Here is an 11,377-nt window from a genome sequence, read left to right as displayed (position 1 = left end):
GGCAGATAAGGTGCTTACTGGGGTGAAGTTTGTTGTTTGATTAAAGGTCTCGTGATCTTCAGGGTGACTTTCTGCTCATTTCTCCAAGAAAGTGGGATGTGATTTTGGTAACATCGATGGTGGATCTGTGGCTTGATGGGAAATCCTTGGAATGTTTTTTGGTCTTCTAAGGAGAGAAGGTTCTCTATTAGTGGGGCTTCATGACTTCATAGTTGGAAAAATATAGATGAGGTAATTACTACTCACATTTCTGTAGCACTTCATAGTTGGCAAAGCTCTTTCTTCACAACAATCCTATGCATGAGGTAGGACAAGTTTTATTATACTTATTTTATAAAAGCTTAGAAATAAGAAATGACCTATTCAAGGTCACAGAGATAGATCACGAACCTATGTGATTTGACTCTCAGAGAAGTGTTCTCTATACTGTTCTTGGTTAATATTGAGTTAATTTCAATCTTATGGGTGAATGCTTTATTTCCAGAATATTTATCTATTTACCAGATTTGGATTTAATTAAAATAATGTTCATAATTATATTAGTATCAGAGGGGTTGCTAGAGTATGTGCTAGAATATGGTTTTTATTTTTTGTCTGAATCTATGATTTTGATAGTATAAGGATTTTTTTCTACCAAAGCAGATCCATACCGAGTCAGCAACTCTCTGAGAGTTGCCTAGATGGTTTACCCAGGGTCACTCAGCCAGTATGTGCCCAGAGCAGGACTTGCACCCAGGTCTCCTTGGTATGGAAGCTAACTATCTATCCTTTCTATCACTCTGCCTCTCATAGGAATAAATAGCCTTTAGTAATATCTTAACAGGAATTTGAGAAATACCCAATGACCTAGTTGTGTTCAAACTGTCCATTGATTTTCTTGTAAAGGATAATATAGTCCTTCTTTGCCAATTCTACAATTTTTTCAGTTGTTTATTTTGAAGATAAATAAGTCCATTGGTTCCTGGGGATTGTGATATGGATGATATAGGCTTAAGTTAGAGGAAATATTTTTTTGTATTTTAGAACAGCTTAAATTTGTTAGAAAGCAATGTCTTATACTGAAATGAAAACTCTGTCCTATAACTTTCACCTATACATCTCCATTTTGCCTTATCTTGAGGAAGAATAATGCAGTGGGAACAGTTTTGGATTTAGGAGCAAAAGTCTTGAATTTACATCCCAGTTTTGCCACCTCAGTGACTTTGGGCAAGTTACTTAACTCCTCTAATCCCCAGGCTCTCCTATGTAAAGTGAAGGGGTCAGATTAGCCTCCAAGAACACTTCTAGATCTACATCTATTGAGATTCTTTTGTAAGAGGGGTGTCCCATACTCTGAACTACACTTAATACTTCTAACAAGATTCTTCATGCCTTTATACCATTATCAAGTGAATGCCTCTTTGAGTTATAGGATCAATCAGTCAAAAGTATGGAGTAGGTGTGAATAATTCCTCAAACCTCTATTGAATCAATCTATCACAAGTATAAATTAGAAATGAATTGAATGAAAGCAGATGGCACCACACAGGAAATGTCTTGTGGTTGGCTGAAGAGAATCAGTCACACCCAGTGGGGCTTGGATAAAACAGGAAGTCAGTTCACCATTAGAAAATCCCAGTAGCAGACCAGCCTAGTAATGGAAGAACTCCACCAAAGCCCTAGAGAGAGAATTGTTTGATGGAGGAAAGGGTGGAGGGGAGGGGTGGGGAAATTCTTTGTCCCACCTTCACCAGAGAATGACCTTCTGAATTTGAAAAGGTTAGGAGTGCTAGAATTCCTCTCTGCTAGATAGCAGCCTCCCCAAAACAGCATAGACTGATGGCAGTGTAGGCTTCAGAGCTGAGAGAAGGCGTGATGACTGACCACACACTGAGGAAAGGCGATTCTCCAAGGCCATTGAGCCTTCAGGCCAGCGTACCACAGAGGAGAGCTTCACAAAGAACTTTCAAAAAGGAGATATGAGATACCCCTTCACCTCATGGACCCTAAGTCTGAGCCCTTTCCCCCTGAACTCTTTAGGTACTTGTGGAAGAGTGTCCCAGACTTTTTTTTTTGGAGGGGGGGATGTTTTTGTACCAACTCTTCTTACCTTTTTACATTAATAAATACCCCCTTGTGAAAGCTAAATAATCCTGGCTGACTGATAATAAATGGTGAGCACATACATGATGGCTAATGAATGATAGTATCAGTAACAGCAACCTCTCAAAGTTACCCCTAGAACCCTGAAAGGAGAAGTAATCAGCTGTCCTTTAATGCAACCCACAGGGTAACTGGGGGTGGTGGTGGGAGAATGAGCCCAGAGGGAATGTTACTGTGATGCTTCTTGAAACAAACCAGTATAATCCCTCTTTTTCATTCATTCATTTAAGGAGAACTTTGAACCAGACAACAAACATTTGTTAACCACCTCCTATCCACTTGATTCTTTGCTAGGCTCTTAGAAATACAAAGACCAAAATGAAGTAGTTCTGGTCATGAAGAAGCCAAGGTTCTGTTAGGGGGATTGATATCTACATGTACAAAATGTGTACAAAAATAAATCTAAGGTAATTTCAGGGGAAGGCATTGCTGGGAGGTAGGGAGGAGGATAGTGTAATGGGATATAAGATTTCCTCCCATTAATAGACCTCAGGTGGAGCCCATTAAGGAAAGCTTGCTTAGGGGAGGCTTGCTTGTAGGAAGTCTTTCTTACCTTTTACTAATTTCTAATTAGGCACTGAGTCTGGAGGGTTGTGATTCCTTCTGGCTCTGAGAAGTGTATATATACTTGCTTTGGGGGCTAGCGTATGAGAAGTATCTTCCCTGGTTGAGATTCTGAGTGGCCATATATTTCAGAGCTTCCCCAACTGCTCAGATGTAAAAGGCTCTTGATCCATGGATGTATGTAAAGTGTACAGTTGATTCAGGTAGTCAGAGTCCTGCCTGTCTTTATTTCTCTGCTTGTATTTTCTCTGAAGTGTAGGATGCTGACTTTCCCTCTGAACTAGTGAATGTAATTAAAAAAGATTGTTGACCCCTTAAACAGCTATCTCTCCTAGTAAAGCAGGTCTAAGAACTTGTTCTAGCAGCCATCTGGTTATGCCAGTGTGGTTGCTACTACAGGGAGAAATCAGGAAAAGCCTCATGGAGGAGAGAGCATTTGAACTGAGCTTTGAAGGAAACTAGGAACTTCTTATAACTTATTAATATTTAATGACGATCTTAGAGCCTATTTTAGGGGACTTTCTAGTTCAATACAAAAATTAAAATATAAATAATGCAGACAAATATAAATGGAGGCTAGATATATGTATATGTTCATGTATATGCACATATATGTATACATATATATGTATATGTTTGTATTTATCAGAAGAACATCAAGATTGATAACTTGATTCTTCCAGTGGCATTTCTCCTTCTGTAGCTTATTTAGTCATAATTCCCTCAATCATTCCTCCTATATGTCTTATCCTAACTAATTCCTCTCTGGAGCTGATACCCCAGCCCACAGTATGCCATGCCTGACACTATGAGTAACTTTCAGAGCAAAGGGATGATTATGGGATCAAGGATTGAAAGGAACTTCTTACAATCCCTAACATTCATAGATTATACAAATTAGGACCAAAGAAGTCAAATGAGGACCTGTCACACAATATTTGTGAATTCATATTTGAATTTTTTTCATCTAATTCAAAATCCTTTCCTTTCTGCTGAGCTGTGATGCCCCTCATACCTGAGTTCCACAGTATGGCTTTTCTTTCTAGGCCAACAATACTGCTAGGTGGGGTCTATCTCCATACGCTCTAAGCAAACTGTCATTTTCAGTAGTGACAAAGTGGTTTTGGTGTATTCCCTAGGAGTGAATCAGGTAGTCATATTAGCTCTCTGTCAACACTGACAGTAACTCATGAAATATTTTAAAATAGTTTTAGAGCTGTTAAGGAGGCTAATTATACACTGTTCAAGAGAGCATAAAAATGGAAAAAACAACAAAGTGAACTGATCAGAGAGGAAGAAATACACCTGCAGAATTTATCCTCTCTCTCTCCCCGACTCAGTGTTAGAATTATATAGCGAGGAAAGTGGGCCCATGATATTTAGAGAGAGTTTTCTTCTCCCCCTATGCTCACAGGTGTTCCTAACTAGCTCTACTCATCCTGGAGAAAATCAGAAAATTAAGATTAGACATATAAGCAAATGAGCTAATGGCATTCATAATAATCATTTAAAAACTCATCAGACATAGCAAACTAAAAAGATAAAAAAAAAAAAAACCTGACAAGCTGTCTTGTAAAATATTGCCTTCCATTTTATGTTGTGCATTTTTAAGACTCCAATAACCAACTTTTGCTTGCTCTGAGACTTGTCTGCTGAGGTGGTGTGTTATAATTGAAGGATGACTGTGGTTCAGTTGTGTTTGACTTATCATGACCCCATTTGGGGTTTTCTTGGCTCATTTTAGAAATGAGGAAACTGAGGCAAACAGGTTTAAGTGACTTGCCCAGTGTCCCAGAGTTTCTGAGGCCAGATTTGGATCTTCCTGACTTCAGGTCCAGCTCTCTGTCCACTGTGCCATTTAAGCTTCCCCAAGAGTGATAGATAATGGATTCTATTTCCTGCTCTTCTGTGGACATATTTTGTGTCCCTGGGTAAGTCACTTTGGGGAGTGGGGTGGGCTCTCTTTCTTTGTCTTGAAAATAATAATGATATTTTAAAATGAACCCCAGCTTAAGCACCACTTTCTAAGAAAGGCTATTCTTGATCCATGCCTTGTGTTTACTTTGAATATATTTTGTATTTACTTATCTTTGTGTAAGGATGAGTCTTGAGTCAGGAAGTATTCTTCTTAACAAAGATACCTTTCTTACACTAAGGATTTTGCTAATTGAGGACTGAATTGGATTTCATTTTTTAGGAAACCTAAAAATTAACAGTCTTTAGCATTGAACATACCTTTATGATCATCTAATCCCACCAATGTATTTGCTTTTGGGTATAGTAATTAGAGCAGTGGATTTGGAGTCAGGAAAACTGGGATTTTCTAACAGTTACTAGCTATGTGATCATGGGCAAGTTATTTCTCCTCTCTCAACATCAGTTTTCTCATCTTGAAATTGAGGCTCATTCCTGTAGTGCCTACCTCACTATTGTGGTATCTAAATATGGTTATATATGCAAGGTGCTTTATTTAGTGCACTCTTTGCTTTGAAAATTCTCACAACACAGACTTGACCAACCTGTCAGTATATTTTATTGTTTTATAGGTGAGAGAGAAATACAGAAAATAATAGAATTATAACATAGTTGCCTAAGTTACTACATTAAGGACTGAATTGTATGGATAACAAAGGCACCTTTGTTAGGTAAGAACACTTATTGATTAAATCAATCCATCAGAACCCAGCATGAGAATAAATCCAATACATTGCGTGAAAGACTTGATCACAAGGACTTGGTATAAAAGAATCTATTTCAGAATCAGATAGAAATTCTGAGGTCTTAGAAGTAAAGAGGAAAGAGAAGAAAGAGTAAAGTTATTCAGAGCTGAGTCACAAACTGGTAAGAGCCCTAGGGCAACCAATAAAAGAAGAAAGAGAACACTGGACTCAGCTGTAGATGCACAGGAAGGTATCAAAGAAAGTAAATGGCTCCACAGGTTTCTGGAGCTGGAGATCTGGCCTGACACTGTAGGCATATATACATATGCAAGGATGGAGGGAAGCCCCAAGAAAGGCTCTACTCTTTTCCCAACTACCCCTCCTGGTGCCTTCATCCACAGACACCGCAATACAATCTGATTCCAGTAAATTTATTATTTACCCCAATCACAAAGAGGTAAATTGTTACTTTGAGAAAGATATACATTTAAAATGAGAGAACTCAACTTCTGCCTAAATATTAGGAATTTTCACAATTTGGAGATCAGAATATGTTAGATTGAACTCAACTTTTTATCTAAAATGAACTTCATGAAGCCAGAGGAGGGCATCACGTGAACCTTAACAGATCAGTATATTGTCCTGAGGCTTAAAATGAGCTAATATAACAGAATTTACATGTTACCTGAATATACATTATTTTTCAGTAGAAGTTAAGCTCTTTGAGGACTTCTTTCTTTTCTTCCTTCCTCTCTCCTTTCCTCCTTTTTTTCTTTCCTTCCTTCCTTTGTTCTTTCCTCCCCTTCCTTTCTCCTTTTTTCTTCCTCTCTTTTCTTTTTCCTCTCCTCCTCTCTTCCTTCTTCTTTTCCCTTCTTCCTTCCATCATTCCTTCCTGCCCTCATTTCTTCCCTCTCCTGCCTTCCCTTCTTCCTGTTCTCCTTCCCTCCCCTCCTCCCTCCTGCCTCCCCTCTTTCCTTCTTTCTTTCCTTCCTTATTTCCTTTCTTCTTCATTCCTTCTTGCATTCATCCTTCTTTCTTACAATCCTTCCTTCTTTCAAACATTCTTTCCTCCTTTCCTCCCTCCCTCCCTCCTCCCCTCCCTCCATCCCTCCTTTCCTTCCTTCCCTCCTTCCTTCCTTGCCCTTTGTATCCAAAATGTCTAGCACATTCAGTCACTTATTAAATCCCTTTTGAATTCAAATGAATTTATATAGCACTTTACAGTTGGCATAGCACTTTACATATATAACCTCACTTGGATATCACAATAATGAAATAGGCACTATAGGAATTAACCCCATTTTCAAGAGAAGAAAACTGAGGCAGAGGGAAAAGTGACTTGCTTATGACCACCTAGCTAGTATCTGTAAGAGATGCTCTTTGAATCCAGGTTTTTCTGACTCCAAGTCCAATATTATATCTACTATTTCAAGCTGCAAATGTTTTGGCTGGATTAGATGACCTTAAAGTAATCTTTAGCCCTGAAAGTCTGTGAATCTTTGGACTTCCTAAAAATGAAATCTAATTCAATCCTTAATTTAGTAACTTAGCCAGCTATACCACCACTTCATTCCACTAGGTCATATACTTCTGTTTCACTGTAAAACAATGAGACCACTTGACAGGTTGGTCAAGACTCTGTTGCAAGAATTTTCAAAGCAAAGAGTATTAAAAATGAAGAATCTATAATTCAGTTGAAGAGAATGAATTTCACAGCTATAAAAAAATCATTTTATGATATGACTTTGGGTCACGCTGGCAATTATATTCATCAGATATGTTTGTGACAAATTGCAGGTATCTATCTATACCTGAAATCCCTGGCAATTTAGTTGGCAAAATAAATATAGTTAATAGTAGTGTCTGTGAAACATCTCACAGAATCCCCAGTATAGATGTAATTTTTACATTTTCAAGGTAAGTATGAGAATGAGATTTTGTTGAAATAGGCTGATAAAGAAGAAAATTGATATAAATAAGATTAAAGATCATGACAGGTCTGAGATTCATATTTCACTAGACCAGATAATTATGATCTGCCTCAGTTTAAATTGGACTCCTAAAAAGAGATTTTATAATAGTTGCCTGGCCCAAACTCATCTGTATTCAGGGGATTTTATGTATTTTTCTGTTATATCTTCACAGATGTACTAATTGGAAGGAAATAAAACCCAACATTTCATATATTTGTATCTACTCTTGCTTTATGTAATGGAATAAATATTCTTTTCATAGTTTTAAGTCAGGCTGTGTCTACATGAGACTGCCTCCTAGACATTGACCATTCCTTCAGTCAAAGGATCAAATTATTAATTTGTTCAGCTGGTGTTTGAATGGACAGTCAAAAATAAGAAGAATTGACATATCTGTCAACAGCCTTAAATTCAGTGCCCTCAAAGAACATTAAAAAGTCTTTTAGTTGGTGTTTTGCTACCCAGTCTGAGGATCATAATGCCAAAGGTTGGAAAATGACTGTGCAAATGATGATGGATACAGAATGAAGAAAGGATTCTGGAAGAAGAGTGAATAGTGGCAATAGTCAGGTAGGTTTTCTGCTGCCTGACTCTGAGCCACATTGGCTTTAGAAGGTCTTAAGGACTCAGTGTTCCTAATAAATATAGGACTTTGGTGAAAGGTAAGAGCTTGAGCCAGGAATTTTCAAGATGGAAGTGAAAGAAATAGAGCAAAAGTGATTTCATTTAGGCTGATCTCATCTTCATCATCAGCAAATCTCTTCTTCTATGACATTTGAGTGAGCAGCACCAAGTCAAGCGACCTGAACTGATTTCACCAGAAGTGAATGGGTTCTTCTGGAACCATTCTTTATATGGACTATTTGTGTCCTGCAATAGAGTTTCCTGGGCTCATATTGGCCTGATCAGCTACAGAAAAACATATTGTACATTGACTGTGATATTATGTTGTCATTTTGGTCCTCTTTGAGAATAAAGGACAACAAAAAATGAACCTCAGGCTAGAGCTGGGAGGCAGAAATTTTGTAGCAGATACTGATTTCTTTAGTTGCAGTGGTCTCCCCCTTCCCCCCCCTCCCCTTCCCTCCCTTTATCCTTCCCTTCCCCTTCCCCTTTCCTTCCCCCTCCCCCTCCCTTGGCTTATCTGGTAGAATCTACAGACTCTTCCTCAGAATATTTCTAAATGCATTAGTAAAAAACAATTAAAAAGGAAACAAATTAGTTGGAAATAGTTATCAAAGTATTTTTTGCTAGTTAATAAGTGCTTACTATGTTCCAGAACTGTGATAAGTGCTGGGGATACAAAAAGAGTAGTCCCTGCCCTCAAGGAGCTCATGATCTAATAAAAGATTTGCAAAGTGCTTTAACTTACTTGATCTTTATAACAACCCATTGAACTAATGTGCAGGAAAGGTAAGAGATAATTAATTGCCTAGGATCGAAAAGCTAAGAAATGTCTGAGGTAGAGTTTGAACATGGGTTTTCTTGACTCTAAGCCTTCTCCTCTATCTACTTCATTCCCTGTCTTTCTACTAAATTCATTGACCCAATCTCTGATCCAGTCCTGTGACCCTTGCCCTGATTAAGGATGCTGTTGTTATTAGTAGGCCAGGGGCCAATGAAAGGGAATGATATTAAGCTGATTTTTTTTATTGTCTCAGGGGTTAGACCTGGGATTCAGTAGATTGTATAGTCTTAGATTACATATGAATAATGTTTTTGCATTAATTGTCTTTTATCTAATCCCTTTACACTGTGTTTACTAAAGTAATGATCCTTTGTGCAGAAGCTATTGATTGACAATGTGGAAGAAATCAAGGAAATGACTGGTGAGGGGGCAGAGCATAAGCAGCTATTTAATTAGTCACCACCAATATTTCAAAAGTTTAGAGAGCAGAGCTGGTGAGTGACAATCAGTGGCCCTTAAGGTTTTCATTAAAAGGCACAGGAAGGTTAGATACTATTCATAGTGCTCCCTTCTGATGAAAATACTTTGAGGTTAGAGCAGTCATACATAAATCTACAAATAGTCCAAGTCATAGCACATAAAGGTGTCCATGACAACAGCAAAGGGCAAAAATGAGGAGGGATTTTTTCCCCCTTCAAATATAGTACTTTTCTGTACTGGTTTTTTCCATTTTATTTTCTTTACTAGCAGTACTCTGACATTCTACTCTGTCTACCATAGTCTAGCATATGTGATTTGTTTCACAACACAATAAAATATTCCAACAGTGTAATGTCCTTCATTTCAGAGTACAAATGATGTAAAATCATGGTAAAATAAAAATACAACTTGACAAAGCGAAGGTAACTTGGTACAATCTTAACCATTACATGGTTTATTTCAGATGCCCCTCATTGTTGTTCTTCCTTTTTAGCCTGCAGGCCCTTTCTTCTGAGCCATAAGCCTACAAAAAATGTTTGGGTTTATAGTTCTTTCCATCTTCTTCTATAGTCCAAGTTCATTGTTCCCAACTGACAGTATCCCAGAACAAAGGCTTTTGATGTTTGAACCCATATGCTTATCCCTTTTGGTTTTAGGTCAAAACTGATGTTCATATATTCTCTTTCTTTAACATCTAGTTTTTGACTCAAAGAATCTTATGTTTTTCTCTATCCCTTCTCTCCAACTCAAGCCTCAACATTCTTAACCAGTGTATCACAGCTTCCTCATATAGCTGTTTCCTCAGTTGGTCAACAAGCATTTACCGAGAAATTACTTTGTGCTAGGTACTGTGCTAAGCACAGGGAATACAAATACAAACAGAAAGAAATGAAACATCCTGCCCTCAAGAAGCTTACATTCTAATTGGAGAAGACAAAATATGAGAGGAAGCTGAAAGGGTATGGGGAGAGAGATAAGGGAATCAAGCCTAGGGAGTTTGGTAGTGAAAGTGTGGAGTACAACTGGGAGAAGAATGAGATGTTCTGGGAAGATACATGCAATCAGGGGGAGAGACCACAAGGCTGGAAGGTGCTTGCAATATATGAATTCCAGGGCTGATATGAGCTTCCAGGAGGAAGAGGTTTCTGGAGATATGATAGAGGAATCTGGAGTGCAGCAATGAATTTAGTCCATATCATGAGGCAAAAGATGTTTACTAACAGAATCTCAACCCCTTGTGGGTTTGGGATTCTATATACTATCTCTTTATGATCATTAAGCACAAATTTCTCTCAGGTGGAAGTGACTCCCTTTTCTTCCAGATCTCTTCAGGACCTTGATGACTGACCTACAGATTGACTCTTGGTATCATCTCTTTGTCTTTTTAATCCATGGTCACAAAAAAGGCTCCCTGTTCTTCTTCATTTGTAGTGTTTTTTTCTTCCATCATCATTAAATGGGGATTATTGTCTGGGCTTGCTTCCTCAGGTGTGGAAAGGTGATTGAAACAGGATTTTCAAAAAGATTCTGTCAGTAACTCACAACTCTGCTTTTTTGGGATCATATAATCCACTAGCTAGCTGAAAGAGATCCCTTCTAATCTGCCCTTCAAGCATGGGCCAACAGGTCTCTGTCTGAGGTCCTCTCAATCCACAACAAATTTTTCATAATAAGGGCATTTCAGCAGAAGAATAAATAAGAGAATGATTTTGCAAAAGAGCCTATCGATAAATACAAGTTAGTGTGGTAACCTATAAACTCTGTGGACCAACCAAGCAGAAGTGTGAATAATCTGGTAGGGTTGAGCATTAACCCTTTACTTAAGGTCTCTTAAGCTGCAGTTCATGAATGTATTTTAGTATGTTTTAATGTCTGCATTTCAATACAATTGGTTTTTCTTGTAATATTATGTATTTTATATTATTCATTTAAAATATTTTTCTAGAAGGGGTCCGTAGGCTTCACCAATTGTCAAAGGGGTCCATGACACAAAAAAAGATTAAGAACCTTTGACTTAGTTGAAATAATGAAACTGTATTCCATCTAATTTCCTACATGAGTGACTATGGATGAGACCCTTAACTCCTATGACCTTGAACTTGACTAAAAAGATACTACCTTTGGCTGAGTGGTGGTTAAAAAGCATTTTT

The sequence above is a fragment of the Petaurus breviceps genome, unplaced genomic scaffold (genome assembly GCF_028583685.1).
Source record: "Petaurus breviceps papuanus isolate PSGF00001 unplaced genomic scaffold, PetGlider_PUasm1.0 38, whole genome shotgun sequence".
Lineage (NCBI taxonomy): Eukaryota > Metazoa > Chordata > Mammalia > Diprotodontia > Petauridae > Petaurus > Petaurus breviceps.
Note: the sequence above shows the minus strand (reverse complement) of the source record.